Source organism: Vidua chalybeata, chromosome 1 (assembly GCF_026979565.1).
Source record: "Vidua chalybeata isolate OUT-0048 chromosome 1, bVidCha1 merged haplotype, whole genome shotgun sequence".
In the NCBI taxonomy this organism is placed as follows: domain Eukaryota; kingdom Metazoa; phylum Chordata; class Aves; order Passeriformes; family Viduidae; genus Vidua; species Vidua chalybeata.
In genome coordinates this window covers 100,235,874-100,247,913 of record NC_071530.1, presented here as the reverse complement: position 1 = coordinate 100,247,913, position 12,040 = coordinate 100,235,874, and the positions used below count along the sequence as shown (strand labels likewise).

General features: G+C 37.6%; 1 protein-coding gene across 2 annotated transcripts in view; it reads left to right on the top strand.

The window, feature by feature from the left end:
- The window catches only part of LDLRAD4 (low density lipoprotein receptor class A domain containing 4), a 239,423-nt gene that overhangs the window by 949 nt on the left and 226,434 nt on the right, over positions 1 to 12,040 (top strand). The window lies entirely within an intron of this gene.

Genomic DNA, 12,040 nt, shown 5'->3' with positions numbered 1-12,040 from the left:
AGGACTTAGTAAATGAAAATTTTAATAAGCCTATTTTGTGCCCAAGTGCAGTCAGAAAAATGTGACAGACGTCAGCTTATTCTCTGTCTAGACCCTGCAAGAATTTCTCACACACTTCACAGAAGCAGTGAGTATTTTTGTGGCCGGTCCAGCCCTCTGTGACAGAGTCGTGCCTCAGTGTCAGGAAGTATGCCTGGGGGCCTTACAAACATCATGTATTTGTGAGAGACAGAGCTACAGTCTGATGAGATGATTAAAATTCTGCAGATCCACAGCTGACACCTTTTTGACCCAGAACTGAAGTTCAGACTTGGAAATACTTCAGTCCCTTGGAATTTTAGGTCATGCTTCATAGAATTGCTGTTTTCATAATTCATAGGCTAGGCGTGATGGTATCATTGTTGAGTTGCTGAGCGTCAGTGTGTGCGAATCAGCCATCTGCTGTCAGGGCTGAGTCTTGTATCTCCCTGGCCAGTGACAGGGGAGGTCATTATACCATAACAAGACTCTGTCTGATGGGAATGGTTCAAGGTAACAACGTGGCTGTGTCCAAAAAAAGTCACTTCTGTTTACTGCTAGTAATGACATTTAGAGGACTGAGATGGAGGATGGGGAGTTTTAGTAGAGGAATGGAGACTTCGTGAAGACAGAGATGCGAAGGGTTAGCAAGTTTAAGAGGAACAAAGGCTGGCTTTTGTAGCAGGGTTTTGAGTTATTTATGGAACCAGATGAGGAATAGAGAAACTGTCTGCACGGGAGAAGAGCAGACTTCAAGATCTGGAAGAGAAGCTGCATCGAGTTCTTAGGCCACTGACCTAAGAGCGGTAAGGAAGCAGATACAAAATGCATGTGGTCTCATTTTATTTTGTCTAGACTTGCATACCTTGTACACTTCCCAAGTGGAGAGTGATTTGGTATTTTGGAACTCGTACAAAGCTTCTGCGTGTTTTGCTTCAACCAGCAAATGTCCTGGAAACCCAGCATACCCTCAAGGTTAGATCCTTGTGTTAAAATTGCTGTAAAATTTGGGCAGGATGTGGGTTAGCACTAATGATGGGATCCTGTGCCATCTTGCTTTGCCAGGTCCTGTTTCTTTGGAGATGCAGTAATCAATACCAAAGAAAAGTAATGCAGAAACGAAGAAAATTATTTTGCAGGAAATAACTGATTCAAACCATTGGAGACCAAAGATGGTTGAGAAAAGCCAGACACAACTGTATGTTCAGCAGTGGGGATTTTACCATACTAATTCCTGCAAGTTGCTGCCAGGCTGTTGAGAGTTGAAGTTAAGGTTGAGATGAAATATTAAAAATTAGGACTAAAACATCTTGCTGCACACCTCATGGAATACATTTAGGCTTTATTAGCTGCAGCTGATTCAAAAATGTACTTTCAACAGGTGTAGCCAAACAGGAAGAAGGAACAATTTAAAAATCCTCATTTATGCATTAATCCAGTGGTAAGAAAATGTGAAGTTGTAATTGTCTTCTATACTTTCCTCCTCCTTGTTGGGAGAATTTTTTTTTAGATATTAATTTCTAATTTAGTACTTAGTGTCCTTTCTTTTTCCTCCCCCTCCAAAAATTTCCTCAGACCCTGATGGCTTAAAAATGATACCATGCAGAATTGATGTAACTATGTGTAGGTTGTGATGTGCATTGGAGGTGTGATGTACCTCTCTTAAAATCTTGAAAGCAGGTAAAGCTGAAAATGGCTACATTCACTTTTATGCTGTCTATCCCCCTTTGTTCTCTCTCCCTCCCCCTTCTGCTTGGGCTCGCTTGCTCTCTCTTTAGTATAACACAGTTGAACAGCAGTGAAGTGTAAAATGTGCTTTTGCCAAGGTCAGTTTCTTGTGATTACTCGCCTGTGGCAACTTATGCCAGTTGCAACAGACTGAGTCTCAGCAGTGCACAAAGTCACACTGGTGCTTATGCAGAGGACACCCAGTGTAGGTTACAGTAACCGTAGTCTGGAATAGCTCGCGAGGCTGCTGAATTTTAGCTGCTTTATTTAACTCTTCCGATCTGGCTTGTGCTTGCTTCAGTGGTTTGGACTCTGTGCCATGAAACGCTGGGTCATCCTGGTTCTCTGGAGACCCTCGAGGAGGATTTTGGGTAGATTAAATTCTTGTTGTTAGAGATTGTTTCTTATAGTGGATGGCTCATATTTCAGAATTTCTCATAAATGAAGAGAAGATAAAGCATCATGAGCACATGCATCTTCTAAATATTACACATTTTTTTGTGATTGGCTTGCTTTTGGAGGAAGTCATATCAAATACTGCCCTATTGACATTGACACGTGAGAAATTGTTTATCTACATAGCAAGAAATACTGTGGAAAATTTTAAGAGGTAGTTTTTAAGCAAGAATTTGAAAGATGAAGAGACAGTCTTAAATGTTGTGCACACTCATAAGCATAGAATAATTTTTTGTTTAGAAGATAAAAATAATTTTGACTCCTGAGATAGGGGAATGAGTGTGAGATTCCAGAACATTCACTTTAGCAGATAAGATTTGTCAGATCCCATTTTGTCACATACACTGGATTAGCTACCACCATGTGGAAATAAAGGTAAGGGACCTTTACTTTCATTCTCCTTTCTCACATATGAGCAAACATATCCCTTTATGGAAAAATGTTGTATTTAGAACAGAAAAGTGTGGACTTCCTGTATTGTTTGCTTATTTGTACTCTCAGCAATATACAGGATTTTGTTTTCCTTCTGGAAATATTTACTTCTGGAAGAAGTATTTAGCCCTTGAGCTGTGTGATAGTGACTTTGGGGTTACTTGTCTGTCAGTACTGACTAGTAGCAAGGCAGTAAATAATCTTGATGATCGACTGAAGGGCTAGAGCTGAACTTCAGCAACCTCGACAAAATTCAAAATTTCATTGCTTAAAATTTATTATGCATTTGATTAATTTTGAAAATATATGTTGCTGTATTCTCTCTCATGTTTGCTTTGGAATGATTCCTGAGCCACAAGTAAAATAATGGCTCAGCAGTTCAGTCTTGTCCTGTAAACACCCTTGCATAAAGCACAAGGGAATATTCTTCTTGTGCTCAGTGAAACTCTCCACAAAACAAGGTGAACTGTTTAATCCTGTATTTTCAGATTAGTCTTGCTTTCAGCTTAGAAGGAGTGTTTTTCATCAAGGAATGTGTTACTGGTTGCTTTTTTGCCTACACAGAGGACAGTTAAATTGGTATTTTGTTTCAAGACTGACATTTGCTTGTATGGTTTTCATAACATATAATTCCATTGGTAATCCAGCCCCTTCCCTTTGCTTTTAATAACATTTGTATTGGCCCAGCTCTTATGGAAGAGTATGCTTTGAGAGCTGTGTTCAAGACTTTATAAAGATTGATTTGTCTACTCCCCTTTAAGCTGTAAATTCATGCTAGAAATGAGCAGTGTTTTGTGTGTGTGTGATGGGGTATATAGGCCTGTAGTACTTGCAGTGATTAGTGTTGTCCTCTAATTGTTAGAGCAACAGTGGAAATGAGTGTTCCCTGTAGGAGGAAATAGCTGTACTAGAAGAAGCTGCTCTTCAGTCAGCTGAAAAATGAGCAAGTGGGTGTTCTTGGGTGAGGTAATACAGAAAAGTGGCATTGTCTCTGCTTACCAGAACTTGCCACATTAATTTCCTTCTATCTTAAGGAACTTGTGGAAAGGAAAGAACTCTTCAGGCACCAAAGTTTTTTTGGAACATTTCCAATGACGTAGGTCCCTGCAGTGGGCTGCTGCTGCATGCTCTGAGGATTTCCTCATCAGTACGTTCAGCACGAGCAGGCAGCTGACAATTGAGATGGAAGGAATCTTCACAAACCCCTGAACCCATTCAAATCTCCATGCTGAGCTCCTAAGCAATTTTAAAAAATTCATTAGAAACTTCACTATTTCTCACATTCTCACCTCCTGGATTCTGGGTGATAACAGAAATGCATTGCTGCACACATTAAGGGTAGATGTCGTGGGCAGGGCGAGGGGGCGGTTTGGACAAGTGACATTTCAGATTCCTTGAAATCTTGCAAGAATTGCAACCTAATTTTTCTTTCAACTCATAGGTAGAGATCTGAAAGCTTGCTAAGGGATTTGTTCATGCAAATCCTACTAGTTGTAAAGTGAGTTCTCCAAGTTGGTGTCCTGGTAAGTTTAAAAACATTTACTGAGCTAAGACAGATATGCTGGAAATAAAAATTTAACATATGGATAGAATCTTACTTTTATAATGCTCTTGCAGCTTGTGAGTACCACAAGAGTTTTCCCTTTCTGAAGGCAATCACTAAACTCTTGTAGATGTAGAGGAGTGCCTACCTACTTGTTGCTTTATTAATTTTATTAGAAACAAGCTAGGAAAATTAGCAGTGGATTTGTGTTGTGCAGCAAAACATTTCTCTCTTTTTTTTTAAACTCAATATTTCTCCTGCTTTTCTTGGCAACACTAGCAGTATCTCATAAGATAAGTGTTCTGTTCACATTCCAGGGAGTATTTGAAGACTAGGAGCCAGGTAAAGAGAAGTCAATAAATTTGGAGAGAGAAAACATTCTCAAGTTCCTTATAAAAGACATTTATTCCAAATAAAGGTCTGTGTTAATCTGAGGGAGCAGTAACTTTCTAGCAGTTATCACACATATGTCCTTGGAAGACAAAGGAGAGACCAGTTGATAAATCATGGCAGTTTCATTGTTTCCCCTTTTAATGGCAAGTTTATCTTTAAACTTCTAACAGCTTTTGATAAATATCAGTTTTAAATTTCAGTTATGATAAAGCAGCATGATTCTTATAGTTTCTTTCATCAGATGGGCAAAATTCAGTGATTGGAATGTAGGATTAGGAGGCAGGGTCTCTGACAGTTTGTTACTTATGGCTTTGACACCTGAATCACTGCATGGACTAGGACAGTCTATAACATGACTTTATCATCCCCAGGGGAAATACTGACTATAATTTCCTGCCTCATGGGTGCATATGAAGATTAACCTCATGGAATGAGTAAAGTATTTATTAATAGATGATAGTTATTGATATGTCACCTACTTGTTCATAGCAGTGACATTGCTAATATATTATTCCTGAGAGGAATGTAAATGAGCACATAAACCAAAAGACATTCATTCAAGTAATTTTCATCATCCTATTCAAAAGCATGTGTATTCAGTAGTGGCCATGTTAGTACTTACTGTTTGGATGATTTAAAAATACTTAAAAAAATGCAATGAAATACAAAGGGAGAACTCAAGGTCGTGCTCACTTATTCTGTCTTCACATCACGGTGATTGGAGTGCCTTTGATAATCTTCCTTTAAAGACCTGCTAGCTGACAGTACAGGGAAAGCAGCACGCATTTATATCCAGCTACATTTTAGAAGTTTAGTCTTGTTGCATGTTTTCTGCTGTACAAGTATGATGTATGATTAAATTTTGAAATGTCCAATAGCAGCATGGCTTTTAATTTTTTTTTGGGTTCTCACATTTTTCATAGCTGGGGTTAAAGATAAATAAAATATTTTGCCAGTCTATTTCCAGTGTCAGAGCTGTCATTTGGACTGCCATAAACATGTGGGAAAATGAATATTACTTTATATTTTTTTCAGTGGTCAGCTTGAAGGATGTGAGTGAATAGCAAGGTCATACAGCGTTTTGAAAGAAGGTTTTTATAGATTCTTTTACTGTATTATTACCTCCTTAAAGAAAAAAGGCTCCCTGGTCTTTATTTTTTGTTTCTTTATTGGTCTAGAATTCTGTATATATTCTACTGTGCTTTAAATATTAAAAATATTCTCCTCATAAATGTCCTTTGGGCCTAATATGGAATTACTGCACAAAGCCTCCGTTTTTGGTTGTGGGCTGAAAGAAAGACATGAGAGAAATATACAGTGCAGAGGAGGGGGAATGCCCTTGAAAACCCAATTTGCTACAAAAGCTGTGGCCCAGAGGTAATTTTGACATAGTGCTTAGTATCTTCTCTGTTGTCTGAAAGCAGTGGTGGTACTTCTAGTTCCTCTTGATTCCTCTGCCATCATCTCACTGGACTCATCTCCTTGTTTTAGTGTTGTAGTCCAGTTTGCCTAAATATTACATTTGGAAAAAAAAAAAAAGGCAAATTAAGTGACTCTCATCTGCTTTGATAAACTTGATGCTAGCAATGACTGAGTTGAACCATAATTAGTGTTCTGTTGTGGTTTCAGTCAGAAAGGTCCCATTCCCTTTGCCCCACTGGTGGACTCAGAGATTGTGCCCTGCAGCTGTGTAGAAGACAGCTCAGGAATGTGGCCCATCACACTCAGTGTCCTCTGCAAGATTTCACTGCCTGCAGGAGCTGCTGAAGGTTACTGGTTGTGGCTTCAAACCCTTGTGGTGAACACACATAACAGAAATATTCAGAATGAAAAGCCACACTGAATTTAATGTTAGGTTTTTGTAATGGGAGTTTCAGTTTCTGTCTGATGTTATTGATGGAGCTTTTTCTCTCTCAAGAATGAAACCCAAAGCGATGACTTATGAATCATACTTTGTGTCCCACTTACAGACTAGCTTGACTCATCAGTGATTTTTCTTCTGGCATGATTTGGGGGGAATGCCAGTTATTTTTTTCACATGTAGTTTTTAATTATTAGTGACCATGGGATAGAGATGAGAGCAGTCCAGTTAAACACCTGATTTTATTTAGGTCTGTGTTTTTAGAAACATGTCATACATTTCGAGTCATGTCATACAATAAAGTATTGTATGATTGCTTAAGAGAGAAAGGGAGACATGGCTTTCTGATCCTTCAGTTATAATATCAAGTAAGAACAGTAACAAGTGAGTACTAAGAGCTCATTAGTATGCTTATAATTTATTTGACCTAATATTTTCCAGATGTATAAGAAATAATTAAAAAAACCCAAAAAAACCCAGAGTAATCTCATGTCTGGAAAGTATCTCCTGCAAGTAAAGCCCAAAACACAGAGCTTATAATTTCTAGATTTTCTTTAAGCTACTGATGATCTCATGATAATATGCATTTGTAAACAAATTACACTGATCATGTAACTTCTGCCGTTCTTAATAGTATTTCTTTTATTGGGTAAAGTAATTTTAAGAGTTACATTCATTTTGTAATATAACCAGATGCACAATACTTTTAGTGCTTGTTTTGTGGGAACTTGAAAAGCAAAACTCAACTTCTGTAGTGCTTTCTAAGTTAAAAAATGTATAATGATCTAGAATTAACACACTGAAACACTATAAGAATATTCTTTCTTATTAAGAGTAACCATATAGTTTTTTCTATATTAAACTGTTTTGTACTTACTTTTTTCCTATAACCAGTATCTAAATACTCTTAATGTCTTTTGTAGAATCTATAAAGTTTTTAGTTAGGATTCTCAAAGTCTTTTGGTTTTATTTGCATGCATTTGTAAGCCTCAGTGACTGAATTCTTACATACAAACAGTAAATTGCTTAATCTGTTCGATAGTCTCTGATCTCTCCTTCTCACTATACATTCATTGTCAGAACTTGACTCAGGGGATTTGTTTCATGCAGTGTAGCACTTCACCAAATTATCTGTAAGATGAAGCTATACAAGGCATTCCCTTAAGAAATTACTCGGTATGTATTTTTCTGCTCAAAATCCCTATCTTCACTGCATGCCCAATCAGTAGGTGCTTTATCCTTTAACTGAAGTGGAAGTCTGAACTGAAATATCTTTAATTGATGATTTAAAAGTTGTTGGAACAACTAGAGAAGACAGAAATGTGACAGATGTGTAGGACATCCACATACACAGGCTGTGGGCAAATGAATATTATCATAGATAAGAAGCACAGATTCTCTCTGCAGGTATGTGAGAATTCAGACCCTTCTCCTGCATCCCACTGGCACATGGTCATTCATCTATGGGGAATGAAATCCATGTGGCTAAATCAGGCTTCTTAAATAATTTGCATTAGTTTGGGCCAAGTATTTCTTTTGCATTACACAACGAATGGGAAAACTTTGGTGCCAAGGAAGGAACAGAACTGAGTGGTAAATGTGACAGCAATATTTATTATAGAGCTTTTCTCTGACGTGTAATCTTATCTGATATGACCAGCTCTTAATTGCAGGTAACTTTTTCCTCCTTTCAAACTGACCAAGCAGCCACCCTTAATACAAAAAGTAAAGAAAAACTTGCTCTCGAATTCCCCATTTCTTTTCTCTGCTGGAGGCATCTAGTTTTGTTGATAATGATCTAATCTGTTGCATAACCAGAGAATACTGAGCCTGCTGCCATAGCCTGCTTCTTTCTTGGCACTGTTGGAAGGCTTCAAAGAGTGACTGTGTGTGTGAGGCGACTGCTCTACCAGCAAGACCAAGGGGATCAAAGCCTACGTTTGGAAATGGAAAACAACAGAAAGAGAAGCGGTTACCACACAGTTGCAATCCTGAAACTGAAACCAGTCTCACAGGAATGAACTATTTTGAAGCTGAGGATAATTTATTACAACTTGTACAGAGCAGGAAAACAATCACAGATTTTTAAGGAAAATTCATCAAGATTTTATTTTGCAGTTTCTTGAAATTTTGAACAATTTATTGTTCAAAAAATGGATGTACTGATAATTATATAGGTTTAATTGATTTTGCATGATTTTATGCTGCATCACATTTTCTTCTTGGCTAGGAAGTTCTCAAATGCAATCAGTTGCAAGGAAAAATAGCAAAGTTTCTGTCCTGGTTTCAGCTAGGGTAGAGAAATTCTTTGAAGGTTGGATAGTTGTTTCAAGATTATATTTAATGATCTTGGGGAAAATACAGTTGCCTGTGGTGTGGTTTTTTTTTTTTTGTTGTTTTTTTTTGGTTTTTTTTTTTTTTTTTTTGTTTTGTTTTCAATTTCATAATAAATGGAAAGATTTTCTTTCCACATTATCCCCCAATGTTTTAGATAAAAATTCCTGATTGTTCAAGAGATACCTAATTTATTTTTCAGTAATATTAATAAATCAAGTTTATTATTCCTTGTATTTTAAGTACAGGGTCAGATGTGATTTTATTTTCACTTGCAATTCTGAATATTTGTCTTTAATACCATATGAAAATGTTCATATTTACCTATGCTAATTTAATAAGGCCTTGGAAATGTAGGAATCTGAGCTGTATGTTATTAGGGAAACTTGCTGTAATGTACAAAATATTAAGCAAAAAGAAACTGTGAGACTTTCAGAGTGCCGACTTAATGGAGTGTTCTTGGCCATAGTTCATTTTTCCCTATCATTTGCTATGATTTTTACTATGGTTTTTATGGTAGGGAAAATGACAGTTACAGGTTTTTTCATGCTCATTGCCTCCCTACAGAAGGGAGGCAAAGGCAAGTTGGAGGTGCAGCAAGCTTCCTCTCCCTACTGTCCTTGTTACTGGGGAGTGTTCTGTAGGATGTGCCAGGTTAATGGTAGTGGCTGTGCCTCTCATTCCTGTGGTGGCCTGGTGACTGGCATGTGTGTGGTGTTTCCTTTTTGCTGGGAATGCTAAGAAAAACCTCAAAGCACAATGTGATCACTCTGGATAGAGGTACACTTTATCAGGGTGCAATGCTTTAGTGGCTGAAACAGTTCGCACACATGAATTTTGAAATATTGTTCCACTAGAATTTTGGTCTTCAGTGTTAGAAACAGTCCTCTCTTTAAAAGCAGATTCCTTACTATGTGTATTTGCAAAAAAAAAAAAAAAAAAGTTCTGATGATACCTTGTCCTGATGCTTACAGGAGGCAGTCATAGGAGGCATTACAGGAGGCATTGTCACATAGTTGTGACAATGACTGCTTCCTTGGGCTGCTTTACTCTCCATGGTGGTGTACGTTTCTTCAGGAGTTCTTCCTTGTGGAGTGGGAAAGAAGGAATGGTCGGTCAGATCAGACCCTTTTAGGGCCTTAGCTGTATTTAAAAAAATAAGCAATCTGGAAAGATGTGTGGATGTATTTAGAAATTATCCTGAGGGTCAGAGAATGTATCTTCATTAATCCAAAACTACCCCAGACCCTTTCTTGGAAACACCAGTCTTTGAAACTTTTCTTATAAAGTCTGTCTTTTTTACAAGGACTAAACAACTGAATTGTTCTGATTGAAATTAAAATACTTCAGAAATTAAGACAAGGCAGAAACTCAGCATGAAAAAATACAGACCAATTTTTAAAGTTTAGCAGTTTTAAGGGATGAACAGTTGTCTGATCCCTAATTCTAATGCTGAGAGTCAGCTGCATTGATCCTACCTCTTGCTGGAGAAGCACTACCACCAATTTACTAATTGCCATAATAATGTTACCTGGAACATGTTAAATACCTATTTAATCTTTTGTTATATTTTTTTTTTCTGTCATTCCTTACTAGTAAAATAGATCAGCAGCAAAGAAATTGTAAATGCTTAGAGGATCCTCCTCTTGTCCTCTTTTTCTGGGTCATTGAAATATCTCGCTTTTCAGAGGCTTTTGTACTTTGTTTTTATATTGAGGGTATTTTTGACAGTCAGTCAATGCTCAGATTGCAGTTTTAGTTACTATGGAGAAGCTTTCCCACAGAAAGGCTTATGCTCTATTTTCTGAACACTGAATTTGACCAACTTCCTCTTAACTTGCAGTTCTGAAGTTCATTTTGTACTAGTTTTCTTTAGACTGAAAATTCTTTTGGCTCAGGCATGCTTCCTCTTAGCCTTTGCAATCTGTAGTGTCCTAATTGAAAAAGGAAAAGATGAGGACTGGGACAAAAGAGGAATATATCCTGAAAGCCTGCATATGAGAAGGGAAAGAAATGTAGCTGTAGTCTGATTGTTGGGTTTTGTTGAAAGAGAGCATTGGCATGGCTGTCTTGGAAGTGAGTTTATTGGAGATTTCTAGTATATTTTGATATATGTATGTTAGCTCCTCCGCTTAAGGATATGGTTTCCTTACACAAGGTGCTAGATTGTTGGTTTCCTTTTTATGTTGTGCAGCAGGTAAGAGTTATTTAAGTTAAGGTTTGTTTCCCTGGGAAAAACTTCCTGGGTCTGGGCTGAATGGCAACAACGCACATACTTGGGTTCATATGTAGTTGTGGGGCTTTTTTGGTACTTTCTGTAGTTTTTCTTTGTGTCTGCTATACTGAATACTGTTTGAAGAGGTAGCTACATTAAGGTGTAGTTCAAAGTGGCAGGAAACCATATGAAGCTGGGAACTTGATCCAGAAATAGATTGTGAAAGGTTCTAAAAGCATTTTATTTTCACCTGCTCTGTCAGCATCTGTGCTGAATGAACACTTACTCTTAAGCCCACTGTTCTCAGGCTGGTTAGATTGTGTGATTTTTATTTTTTTTTTCCACCTCCTTCAGGAATAGGAAGGCATTACTGCAGCCTTTGAAAGGCCCAAAGGTTTGATAGAATTGTGCTGCAATGCAGGCTTTCCTCCTGATCCTGTGCAGTCACTGTGATGTGAAGGGTAGGAATTTTTTTTCTCTTCATCTTTTTATTTCTTTCAAATGACCCACTAAATACCTGAGAAAAAAACAGGCTGTTGGGGAAAAGTTTTCTACATAATAAGAAAAGTTGGAGAAGAAGAGATTCAGAGAGGAAGCAGCTTTCTGGGTTATGCCTGGAAGATTATTCAGATTTGGGTAGGACTTCAGAACATAGGGCTCAACCCCAATATCCTTTCAAATTCCTAACTAAACTAAAGACATATCAATTTCTCACCAGTTATCTGTAAATGTGAAATAGGGCATTTTCACTGGCTGTTGTCAGAGTCTAAGACATAATTAATGCTTTCTGGTCCCATTTTTTTCAAGGTGCTATATGGGATGAGGAAGGAGTGGACCCTCTATAGAGGGTCTTAAGGTTTCAAACATCGGAAGAATGTATCTGTATCTGATAATAACCCCTGAGGAGAGAGAGACATGAGAGCTGCAGATCACACTGCAGCTGATCTTCAAAGATTGAGATTAGAACCAAGGTGGTATTTTCTGTTTCCTCTTTTTCCTGTCTGTGTAAATATAGACATATTTTTATTCTGGAATTTCAATACTGAAATCCTTCAGTAAA